This window comes from Scomber scombrus, chromosome 9 (assembly GCF_963691925.1).
Source record: "Scomber scombrus chromosome 9, fScoSco1.1, whole genome shotgun sequence".
Taxonomy (NCBI): Eukaryota; Metazoa; Chordata; class Actinopteri; order Scombriformes; family Scombridae; genus Scomber; species Scomber scombrus.
The window spans coordinates 21,965,063-21,978,523 of NC_084978.1; positions in this window are offsets into that span (position 1 = coordinate 21,965,063).

Here is a 13,461-nt window from a genome sequence, read left to right on the forward strand (position 1 = left end):
CACTTGATATGACTAACTCAGACTGCTGAAGCTTCATATAGGCTTCTTTTCTACTTGTTAATGCTTCTGTGTACAAAACAATTGTGTGGACACACTGTGGATTTTTACCTTGATCACTTACACATAAAGCACATTTGAAGGGGAACTTTTAAAAGCCAGTATAGGAGGGTCAAAGACAAACGGTATTATATTTCCTTTGTTTATTGAACTGTGAAAAGATTCACAACTTAAATTCAATATAGAGAAATGCTACAAGTCAACAGAACAAAACAAAAATGTATGGGAATGCTAAAAACTGAGGAATATGTTGTTCACCCTTTAACATTGCAGGGTTAAACATTACTTGTGTGTAACCCTGGAACTGCTTGCAGTATGTTTTCTGTATTTGTAGCGCCTGCTGTTTACATCTACTCAAGCACCATAGAAAATGTATTTTTGAAAGATATGCCTTAAAAAAGTGACGAATTGATGTGTCTGTGCAGCTGACCAATACAAATGCTTTAATTACGAAAGTCCATTAGCTTTGCATACAGACCTCCCATCATTTTGACATAAATAAAAACAAGCAAACAAAAACCTCTTTCAGTGTCTTTTCCGCTCTCATTCCCTTTTAATACACACACACAGAGTCACACACACAGAGCTCTCCATGAATGCCATTCTGCAATTATTTCCAACAGCTTGCTTAAAGACATTTGAAATGACTTAGATAAAAAGATGCATTCAATGCTATGAAGCTGTAGGGCAGATACAGGCTGTCAGAGCACGATTCTGGATTGACACTGTGCTGATTACAGTATAATTTATAGAAAGCAACTTATTTCTCACTGGAATACACATACAATCAGCTGAAAATAACTACTTGGTTGTGTCCGACTGAGCTGCGGTCAATAATATCAATACCCAAGTAGCTGGAACTACCATAGTGAGAAGGTTTTTGACCTGATCTGCGACCTCTCTCACCCTTATTACTTTAGTTAATTTATTGTGTTTGACTTTGTATTTGTGTTTCTGTAAGTCTCTGTGGCTTGTACATACAAACACTAATGTCTTTTTCATGCAAATACACACACTGAAAAGAATGTCTGTGCAGATGTGGTTGGATTTGCCCTTTTAGTCTTGAATAGATTCACCATCAGCTCAACTGACAGCTGGTGAGTGCTCAGGTAGAGAAACCTTTTGAGTCATTCACACATTTGTGTCACATGAAGGTCTTCTAATGTCAAATATGAGATATTAGAGGGAAATTTCGCCACGCTTCATGCGGCTGTCCAATCAGCGTTGATTGTAAATGTAGTCAATTGAAGCAATAAATTCCTCAGTGCACGCTATATTGACTGAGAAAGCTGAGTTTTCTTGCTCGCGGAGCCATGCCGACAGTGTGCCTGCCTCAGTCTCTCTCCACTGCATTTCTTCAACCGTAGACTCTGGCTTGAAAAAATACATCCCAATCAGCCAAAAGACTGTAAAATGTATCCTTGTCAAAAAAATCCTCTGCACTCATATTTTGGGATGCCATTTTCGCTGTTAGAAATGTAGCTACAGTAGGTCGCATTACAAGCAAATAGAGCAAGGAACTTTTGTTTTTGAGCAGCCTGTAGAGCACGTGCCCTGGCTACCCAGAGGTGGAGTATTAAAAAATCCAAGCTGAAATACATAACCAGCAGTTCCTCCTTGCCCTCAACTATGTCTCTGTATATGTCAAATGGCAGAACTCGTGCTGCAAGAACTACAAATTTTGCAGCTGCACCCCAGAGACAGAGGGAACATAAGCAACAACTCCAGGAGTCTTAGGCTGATATAAGGTTGGAAGCAAGTAGGATAAGGTTGAAAAGAAGTGAAATGGTCCTTTAACATCATATAAATTAGAGTGCAAAGGATTAGTGTGAAAATGCCTTGAAAGGGTTGTCAGTTTGACATTGTAACTAGCTGATAAGTGGTCACAGTTCTCTGGTTGTTCAGTCTGACATAGATGGTTGTTACAATTTGACACACTCGCCATCAGAAGCCAATTCCACACCATCAGAAGTTTACTGCAGATTTTTCTTTATCCCTTAACCTCACAAAGGGAATCAGGTTTCAAGTTTGTCAAGAGCAGTTTTCACCCCTGTGTGATTCAATGTTAATGTAGCCTTTAAGACATTGTAATACCAAAATAGACAACCTTAACACAGTGCAACCTTATCAAACCCTGACCTTGAATGTGATTATTAAAGTCTCTTTTTTAAGGCAGTTTGCTGAAACATTTTGCTGAGCACACAGTATTGTTGCATGCACATATACTTTAATCTATACCCTACAATAAATGTATTTCCTGATTTTTTTATCAGTTTGGGGTCACTGTACTTAACATCTACTAACTATATCTGTGTTTATTCCATCACAAGTCGTTTAGTTTCTAATGTCTACATCCACCTCTAATGAAGCATTGTGTCTGAACATTAGGAAAACAATCGGATTATTTATGAGCTATTGCCTCATATTATCATCATCTCTTGAATAACATCTCTGATGGCAAAAATCACCCTGAGACAATCATTGCCTCCCATTATGCTGCCCGTTTTAACCTATTTACATCACATTTCAGTTGGTGTATAATATTGTCAGTGCTTAATGTTTTCTGTGCGCAACCAACCTTTTCATCTAGTACTGTAGACAAATAAACTCTCAACCTTTTGTAGAGTGCATACATGTTGAGATTCAAGACTTTTACATCCGTGATTGTCAAGCTAGTTGTCGCTTTATTAGTAGAATGATACTAGCACTGCATGTTTTAACTCGTATCATCAGCACAGGTTAAGGCAGCAGTAAGCATTTTGTTTAAAAAAAAAAGAATATTAAACCGTTTTCATATGAACAGACACACAAACTTAAGCACTTACACACACAAGCACATGTACACATGCATGTAGCCTGGCACACCCAATCTCAGAACATCAAAGAGCGATTCATTAGTTTTTCATTCAGATGTGGATTTCATAGTATAATTGCAGCAAAATGTTCTAACGTTGGGGGGCATTTGCAATTCAGTCACATTGAGTATGTAGTTATAAAGACACCGGCATGTGAATATTTAATCGTACAGACAGAGATAAATACGTCTTAGATCTATTTCCGTGTCTGTTGAACTGTTAATCTCAACCAATAAATGCCAGATTTACAAATGAAATGAGAAAAAAGTAACAGATGCAGATGTGGTTTGGATGTTAAACACTGAAGGTTATGATGCTGCTTTCTGATGATAAGACGAAAATCCTGTCACGTGTTAATATAGTTACTTAAATTATAAACAGCAGATTTAAAGTTCAAACAAAGCATAAAATACAGACATCTTGAAAACAAACCAACCATGGCAAGTAAATATCAACCTGTGTTTGTTTACATGTAAGAATCCAACTGCGAGGATAGGTTCAGATTTTTTTCAAGTCTGTCTTAATGCAGTGTTTACATACCCGTATGTACACTGACAGAGATATTGGTTGCTTTACAGAGATGGAGATATTGTTTCTCCTTTTGTACTGGCTGTAAAGAGATTCCCTTCAAATGGGACATCAATGGGAGACTTAGGGGACAAAATCTAAATCTATGTTAATATGAGGCTTCAGCAAGCTAAATTGGACCAATTCAGTTGGTATTTTCCATAGTTAGTCTTTACAGTACGTAATCTGTCTTTGTGTTTCTAAGATTCTGTTTCCTGCTAAGCTGCAGGGGAGGAATAATATAAGACTGACTTTAGAAAAAATCACTTGATTTGATTAATTCAGACTTGCTTAAAAGGCTCCACAAAAAAAGCTGGCATAAAAGTACAAAAAAAAAAAAAAAAGTAATCTTAACAGCAAAAATCCCCACAGTCACAAAATATCATCACAAAATCAAGAATGAAGTTGTGGGTGAATATCCAAAGCTGCTCAATACAGTTCACAAAACCTCTATCAGTTATCTGTTAAAAATGCCAACGTCTTAATTCATACCTACAGTTGTAGAGGGGATCTGCTCAGGGCCAGTATTGACAGGAGGAATGATTATAGCTAGTGAAAACTCTTTAGATGTACGTACGAGCATGAAAGTATTATATTTGAGTTACTACAAAACACATATAATAGGAGCGTGAATTAGATTGAATCAGTTTAGGTACAGTTTCTATAGTTTGTCACTGTGGAATTATTAACAGATGGAATTGTCCTGGTCCTAATTACAGAAAGTATTTTGTTGTCCTGCCCTGCTGTTGTTGTTGTTTACAGAAAGAAAGAAAAATGGAGTTACTGTTGTGTGGTTTAATAAACTGAGCCATCAGCCAGCCAGATGCAAAACGACACTTGTAGAAGGTCTAGGACAGACGGGGGGCACAATGTTAGATCTGGGAGTGTGACCGTGAAGCACAGCCTCGGTGTATCACCTCTGAACTCTACATGATGGATTGCTTCCATCAACAAGCTGCTGGTGATGTTGTGTTGAGTCCAAGATGTGAAATCTGTGCAAGTACACACTGCAGGTGAGATGGAAAATATTTTTCAGAATGTACAGAAAGCATTTTTGCTTTTTACAGCATTAAATGTACACATGACTGTTCTTCTTTTGTCACTTAAGGCTTGGACAGTAAGGGGGGCATTGCAGATGCTACCACTATGCCCTAGTTCAAAGATGTACAGACCCTAAGCTAAATTCCATACTAGATTCAGAACCATACAAAAACTTCAGTAGAGTTTGCTCAATCACCCATTCAGTGACTCACTGACTCTTATGGGCATATGTAGAGCGTTCCCACCCAGCGGCTAATCTCTAGTTCCCTGTGCTAGATTTCCTGCTTGAATGCACTGTAATGACATTTGTATCATTTTTTGAGTAGCCTACTCATATTCCTTATAATTCCACCCACTCACCAATGTGCATTACATTATGTTGTATATGGAAGAAACATTGTGATGATTACAGAATAAATTGTAAATTGGAGAGAATCTCTCATGAATTGCCCATCACTTCTGCGCTGTGTTCTGCTGCTTGGCTGGTTATCATTAATTTTCATGTGGCGTATGCTTTAAATATGAATTCTCCCATAAAGCGTTTAATCAACAGTGTATGTGCTTGGGGTGCGTCTAGAGGCCCAGAAGGTGTTAAATGAATCATGGACTGTAGCTAGTCCTCTGGTACGGGAGCATGCAAGGTCATATCTGACTGAAAGGGCAGAGGGCTAATAAACTGCTCTCCCAAATTACTTTCTCTAACTGTAAGAGTAATGCCCACATATTATCAATGGATGTCATCTTTATAGCCCCTGGACCTGGTGTTTCATTCCTCTTTTAATTAAGATTCGCTGTGATTCTGGTCAAACTGGTGACAGGCACAGTTAACAGCTGTCTGCCAGTTTTGTGCCCAGGAACGAGCTCAGGATTTCGTGGAGTGACAAAGCAGAAAGACACAGCTCTGAAATGTTTCAGTCCACTTGTCCAGTAGTTTTGGCCAATGTGTTTGTCTGAAGGAGTGGATACTGAGAAACATTACTATCTCACATTGCTGAGAAAACACTTAGGGTGTGCACTTGAATTTCTTCACCAGTAACTGTCTTACATCAGAAGTTTGATGAAACTCATTTTTATGTGCCAGACAGAGAATCAAAGAAAAAAGAAGCTAAATACTCAGTGTTAGTCTGCATGGGTGGATTTATGGTCGGAAAGTTGCAGTGAGATGTATTGATGTGATTTTGTATTCTAAAGCTGCACTTCTAAGAATCCAAAAAACTACAATAAAAAGTTGATCGCAGAACAAAATAACTCTTAATGCAGCTTTAATGTTGCTCTTGTTTGCACTAACAGCCATCAATATGGTGCTCCTTAATTCCCATATCAGACTCTACAGTATTAATTAAAATCAGCCAAAGTGCACACTTCATGGTGACAGAGACACAGCATCACTGCCCCTGACACTTCAGGGGAGATAAGAAAGCTTCTAACACTACAATTTCAGTATTGCTTTTTTTGTTTAATTCTCTTTACTTTAACAGCAATAGATATATTTTTCTTTTCTTGGTTAAACCATGACCATGTGTATATACTATATCATAACAAAACAGACTGGTCGGCGAGGATCTTGAAACCAGTAGTACGTTTGCACATAGTGTACAGCATTGTTCCCAGAAAAAATCACTACATTGTGTTTTAAATATCTAAGATGTGGTCATGTGTTTGTGCTCCTATAAATGTATTTTCACAAATCTGGTCAACTTCCACTGGGAGCCCGCTGCACTAATAAATGAATCTAAACTGAGTAAATTCACATTGTTATGATACACTCATTTTTATCCACCGGAGTTAAGTGATTTGACAACTTATAATGACTCACTGTAAACCATGTGTTATTTTTCATTTAATTCACAGAAAAAAGCAGATGTGTTGCTTATCCTGTCCATGCTAATATCCTTTGGAGATTAATTTTCCAAACGTTTAATGTAGAGACTATTGACTGCTCATCTAGTAATCTTCTCACCATCTGTTTGACTTTGGAGACACAGTAACCAGGTTATCACGGTCTTCAGTCTTGGGTGTTTGTGCTGTTTTGGATGTTTACTTCTACAGGTTTTTGACAGGAGAGTTTGTTTAGCTTGCTGGTTTATACAGCGCGATGCTACAGTCAGTTTTGGTGGGTGAGGAGATGCATGTAATGTCGCACTCATGGCAAGCTGTGGCTTGTTCACATAGATTAGTGTCAACACACACACACACACACACACACATACACACACACACACACAAACACACACATATTGTATAGTAACAGATGATGCTATCCTTTTCAGTGCATAAGCGCTCAAGTGGCACCTTGCATTGAGAACATGCGTGGTTCTGCCAGTAAGTGTTGTCAAATGCTCCATAAACTGGAAAAGTTAAAATTCCCCAAAGGCACATCAGAAAAGCTTCACAAGCCTACAGTAAGTCTTTTTCCTGGGGTCTTAACATTCTGAATACAGACAGTAAGTTTTGAAGTGTGAAGAAAACTTTCATCTCCATCCAGTAGCAGCGGTGTTATTAGGTGAAATGATGAGCATGCTAAAACAAAATTGTCTGTCACAGTGCATACAGTACGCTCTCTGTTCACTTCAAAAGGCCCATTGAACCTTAACAACCATGGATAGTGGATGTTGGCTTTAACTCCACCCCCACATACACACACAATCCCTAGAGAAAATACTGTTTGCAGAATGCGTCTGTATGTACAATAATGTCATATATTTGAATGAAAGTACACACACATTTTATATAAACCCCATACAAATCTCAGTGCTAAGCAACACCACAGCTACTGTATCTGCTATTCTACATTTTAAAACAGTAGATTGAAACATACTGTAGACATGAACCACTGTCAGTAACTAGTCACTAAAAGAAGCACTCGTTCCAGTATAATCACCTCATCAGCAGGAATTTCACAAACATTGCGATAGAAAATAACAGAAGCTGGAGGCAGTGTACTGTTTCCAGATTCATGTCTCCCCTCCTTTTAGCTCGGCTCCACAGGGAGTGGAAGTGTGACAACATTCTGTTTGCTGTTCCTCCCCACCGTACTGCCTACACAAGCTTCCTATGTTACTCTTGGGAGGTTCAGCAGGCTGTTTTAACTTTAGCAGACTTTATTTTACTTTAATTGTCCTGTCCCTGAGCTTAGAAAATGTATCCTTTCTTCTCCCAGATGCACTCTCAGTTGGTTTTATAGTTGTTTTTGGATTGTGTAGGCTACAGTAGTTCCCTCTGCAGTAGATGATTAAAGAAAACACTGTCTTGGAAAAACAGTTTGACGCTCCATCTGACAACACAGCACCTTTTTGATATAGCTGAATATGATGAATTTAAGAGGTTTTACCTATGGAATGATGAAAATGGATTGAAAAGTATGAAATATATCCAGCAGGATGAGAAAGTCTTCTATAGGAAATCTTATGGACTGCGGCCTGCTAGCCTGCAACAATTTTAACATGCAAATATGTATCAACATGTACTTGGCTCAAACCAAAAAGCCTCTTGTGGGATTTTACAATCTTTGCATAAATATACACTTTGGTGCCTCCAGTAAATGTTGAACTAAAACTGCCTCATTCGGCTGTTTACTATATGTCTCCCATATATCCTGAGTGGGTGAATGGTGCATGTAAAAGGCCAATTGTCTCTTTCATCCTCCCGACACAGCACACAGTTAAAGTTTAGCCATCTGTTTCCACACGTGACCTTTCTTTTTAATTGCTTAAATTAGAGGAGAATGAGGAGGACTGGCTGGATGCTCACTCCTGTCCAATTCTAATATTGAAGAAACAATTGTTATTTACACTGACAAATAGCGCTGGGGAGCTATGTCTGTGTCAGCTGCTTTCCACCTGGCCATGTTGAACACCTGCCCAGAGCCAGTTTGCTTCACTGCAGATGGCTAAAGTGAGCTTTCTATCCTCAGCAACCTTTCCTGCAGGCGGCACCTTGTGCACGGAGAGAGCTGCACTATCCAGCCTGTGCAATATCATGCTAATTCATGCTCTCTGATATTAACCTCCTGCAACATTGAATATGAAAAGCTGCAGAGATGGTGGTGAAAACAGAATGTGTTGATGAATGAAGGATGATAGATTAATCAACAGCACAATCACGTACATGTATGCCCACAACACAGGGTTTGATCGTATTAAATGTTGCTTAGAGAATAATGTAAAGGAACACACAGTCTTAATGAAAGTGTTTGGAAACCTACTTAAACGTACTAAATCAGGCATTTTTGTGGGTTTCCATACAGATTCCATGCACTCTCTGTGCAGCTAATCATGTGGTTTTGTGTTGGAAACTAGATTACGCTCCAGTTGTCAGTGTGACTTCTGTGCTTGAATAGGTATTAAGGATAATACTGTCATAGTGAAATCATTTGGCATCTTTCAGTCCCCTAATTAAGACTTTTCAGAGAGGCATTAATACACAAAACAGATAGGCAGCTATTTATTATAAACTATTCATCTGATAAGCTTGTTACTGTACACAAGAGATTACATCAGGGTGATCACAATTTTTAACCAGAAATGTGTTTTTCAATTAATCCAACACACTTATGAATTACAGTAATTACATATCCAGGGAACAGTTTCCATTATTGACCTTTTCACTAGATGCAACATGTTGAGAATTACTAATTAAAAGTTGCTCCCAGTAGTTGACCCGCAGTACTGATTAATCAATTTGTATTTAATTAATCTGTTACCACTCCAATGAATGTATGAAAATGAAGATGTATCTTTTCAAAAATGTAAATAAGGTGATAGTGTGCAGGTCAACCATCCTCAAAGCTAACAAATATAGAATGAAGGAGAGCACATGAAAAACAATTATTTATATCTGTAGTCTTCACTTTGTGATTCCTGTATCCATTTTTGGTTCAAATGCTGATGTCTTTTTATTGTTTGAAGAAAGAGGAATCAAGCACAAAGCTAAGAATGACTCAGTAACAGAGCAGAACATCTCCTGTGTGTCTTCTTGTTGTTCTCTTTTCAATGGAAACAAGCTGAGGGAGACTTATGACAGGCAGCCATGGTGATTATAAAAATGAAAGCTTGTAAAATAATACAGGCACCTTCAACTAAGCTTTGTAAAAAAGAAAAAAAAAAGAAAGAAAGACAAGAACAAAAAGTCCTGCAACCAAAATTCCTTATTATTTATCTCCAACAAAATGTATTGGCCTCGGTGGAGGTCAGACCATTGTTGCGACTGTGGTAGCGGACTTAGCCAGCGGACGTATGTGTGGCTAGTGGGCAGAGGTTTCAGGGTCACGCACTGACATGCCTCAAGGAAGCTGTGTAATGAAGCATTAGACACAGCTGGTGCTTGCCAGGGCAGGCCCCAAGTTATAACAATGAATGAAAGGTCATTTTGTGACCAAAACTGTTTTAGATTTAATGAGTGTGTGTGTGGTGCTAAGGCAGAAGTTGTGGGCACTGTAGGTACACTGTGGGTTAACCTTGGTTAGGGGTGGTACACAGGATAACCTAAAGACTAAGAAAAGATGACAAATGACTTTGAAAGCATGCACCAAACCCCTTTGACCACCAAACCCCTTTGTCAACGTATCCATGCACAGCTCTAAAGAGTAATGCAGGGGAAAGCGCGGCAAAGCAGATCTCATCAAGTAATGTATAGCGGCAATACAATGAACGATGAAGGGTAGCCCAGGGGTAATCGATAATTTGAGCCACCAATCTGTTCCAGGTGCTTTATGATGTGACTGAGGTAATTATCACCAGATCAATAAAAGAGTTTGTTGTGCAGAGGAAAGGGTGAGGGAGGGGGGTAATTGGTACGTGCTGCTGAACTGATTTTATGTTATGTATTTTTCCATCCCGGGGAGAGGGGTTAAAAATGATTTTCTCCAGAAGTAGTAAAAGTCTGTTTGTCCAGCAATGTTCATTCCCTCTGGGTTCAGGACCAATTTTCTGAGATGTCCGTGGGTTTATTTGCATTTGCATGCATCATTAAACTCTCACAAAGGGAGCTTCAGTGAGTCTCGGAGCAAAGGAGGATGTACTGAGGTCGAGACTAAGAAGAGAATGAAAAAGTGAAAAGGGTGGCCAACTTCAGAGGAGAGTTCATGTGGGAGAGTAAAGAGGAATGCTATTTCTTTTATTTGCAAGAAAAAAATATTCATAGAAGTAATGATCAAAACACGGATTAATAGTTTTCCCCAACCTTAAACTCTGCCACATGGAATGTGTAGTGAAAAGAACAGAGATAAGCTATAGAAAAAAAGTAGAAACCATTTCTTGATTACGTTTTATAAGATGAGTTCAGGTGAAAAACAACATGTGGCCACCCAGCTTGGAAGTCCACTTCAGTTCTTAATCCTTCTACTTTTCTGCTCTTCAGCTCTATTTGCAAAGGACTAGTATTACCTGGGGATTTCATATGATTTAGAAATGATTCCATCACCCATGTCTGTTTTGTGCAGCGTATTTGCACAGGATAAGCACATTTGCTTTTTTACCCGAATTTTCAGGATGTAATTGAAAATGTGAAAGCTCAACATAACATCCTGCCTCCAGTACACTATTTTCTTCTGCAACCAGGTAAGTGAACAGGGAAGTGACCATTAGAAGAAAAACAGGCAACTGAACTGCTCTGTGGGGATGTTTAGAGAAAGGTTGGACTACCTGTGAGCCAGCTAGCTAGCATTTAGCTCATTAGCTAATGATAATTAAGGGAAATGAATGCAGGGGATGATGCATCCAGTCAAGGCTCCAAAGCACCACCTCCACCTGCTGCTGCTGCTGCTGCTGCTGCTGCTGAACCAAAGCAATAAGGTGGGCTCTCATGTTTAGTAATTCAATTCAGCAAGAATCAATACATAAAATGGATGATATGGTTGAGCTGTAGATGCTTCTCCATTGTCAAAAATTTGGAAATCCAATGGCATCATTCTAGTGTTATTTATGTTATCAATAGGAAAGGAGGGATTAACCTATACAACTTTTTCACTGCAGATTATGAGTCCTAAACTTTCAGCATTAACCAAGACATACAGAGCACTTAACTGATCCATCAATTTCACTGAATATTATAGATTTAGACAGTTTGGGGTCATTAGATATAAAAAAATATACATTTTGTTGAAAATTACTGAAATACAATCAAATGTTCTCAATCGCAGAGATCCAACATGATCCTGTGCATCAAAAATGGAGCAAATCAATTCACTCAGCTTTAATTTCTGACTTGGCTTTTGGTATTGGATTTTAGTATTGGAGACATTCTCTAATATTCATACCCCATTGCAGTCTGGTATCATTGCATTCCTACAGGAAAGCATTATTTTCTCTGGAGAGCAATGGGGAAACTCTTTTCATAATGTAAAATTTATGGTAACGTAGGGTCCCAGGAAATCTCCTCTATTTTCAAAGCCCAGTGTTGGCAGGTATGAGTGAACCACGTAAAGTGAAAGATAACATTTAACTTGAGTCAACAACAACTATGCTTGCAACAAAACTTTGCAAGGGAAAAGCCAACAAGTAGGCTACTTTATCAAACCACCTGTTCAACAAGCAATATGTAGAAAAGTGACATTTTAAACTGCTCTGCCTGCAGTGTCCCATCTACCGTCATGTTTTACACAACTGCAGTGCATTGGTTAGGCTAATACCGAACAAAACGGGGCATCGATAAGAGTAATATCGCTAAAATCTTTACGACACCCATCCCTAATTATGGTAATAAAGTCAATACAAATAAGATTATAAGGATTGCAACAACATGCTATAAAGATATCATGGAGAAAGTCAAGGGTATGTACAGTATGCCTCTGCTCATCCCCGTATTCTATCTTAAAAATACCTGGACTGGATCTTACCCTACCTCAAAACTTCAGCAGTTTGCAATCTCAAAGTTCCCTTTAATATATATATATATTTTTTTTTTAAATAAAAAATGTAAAACTGTCTAAGCAAACAATAACATTTTTGAAGAATTTCAATCTGGCTTCTACAAGCACTGTAGCATCCTTTTCAGGATGACTAATGACCTGATTGCTGATGGCAAGATGTGCTCAGTCTTGTTCTTCAGGACCTCAGCGCACTGCCTTTAACACAATCATAGCATTCTGTTACACAGGCTGAGGCGCAGTGGATAGGAATATCTGGTACAACTACAAAATTCTTCATACCTCTCAAACAGGGCATTCTGTGCCTCCATTAATAACCATGTCATTGTTTGCTCCTGTCACATATGGTGTCCCTCAGGGGTTAATTTTGGGACCAAATGTATTTTCTCTCTACACGCTTCCCCAGGGACATATTATCCATAGACATGGTGTTTCCTGTCATTGTTATGCCGATGACATGCACACTTACCTGCCCATTCAAGCCACTGATCTTGGCATGCTGAGTTCACTACGTGACTGCCTATGTGATGTCAATAACAGTGTTGCAACATTTTCTGCAGCAGGTATAGTGGGTCGTCCACTAATCAGAAGATTGAAGGTTCAATTCCCAGCTCCAGTCCGCATGTCGAAGTGTCTTTGGGGCAAGATACGGAAACCCAGATGGCTCCAAATGGTGTGTGAATGTTAGCTCCCCCTGATGAGCAGGCTCGCACACTGCATGGCAGCCCCTACCATCAGGGTATGAATGAGTGTGTGAATGTGATTTTTAGTCTAAAAGCACCCGCACTTTTGTATAGCAGGCTACTCAAGGGGCACACTTGCTCTTGTCTTTGCATAATGGCCTGCTCAAGAAGCCCACTTACTGATTTCTTCTGCTACTCCTGATAGCCACTCTGACTCTGTTATATTGGATCTCTATCAAGTCCATTGGGCTAGATGCCAATAAATTCTACACACTGCAGCTTTAAGCTTTGATCAGCACACAACAAAACTTGTGCAGTCTTGTTTTTATCATCTTGGAAAATGCAATCTATGCTATCTTTCAAAGACACAGACACCATTTTACATGCCTTCATT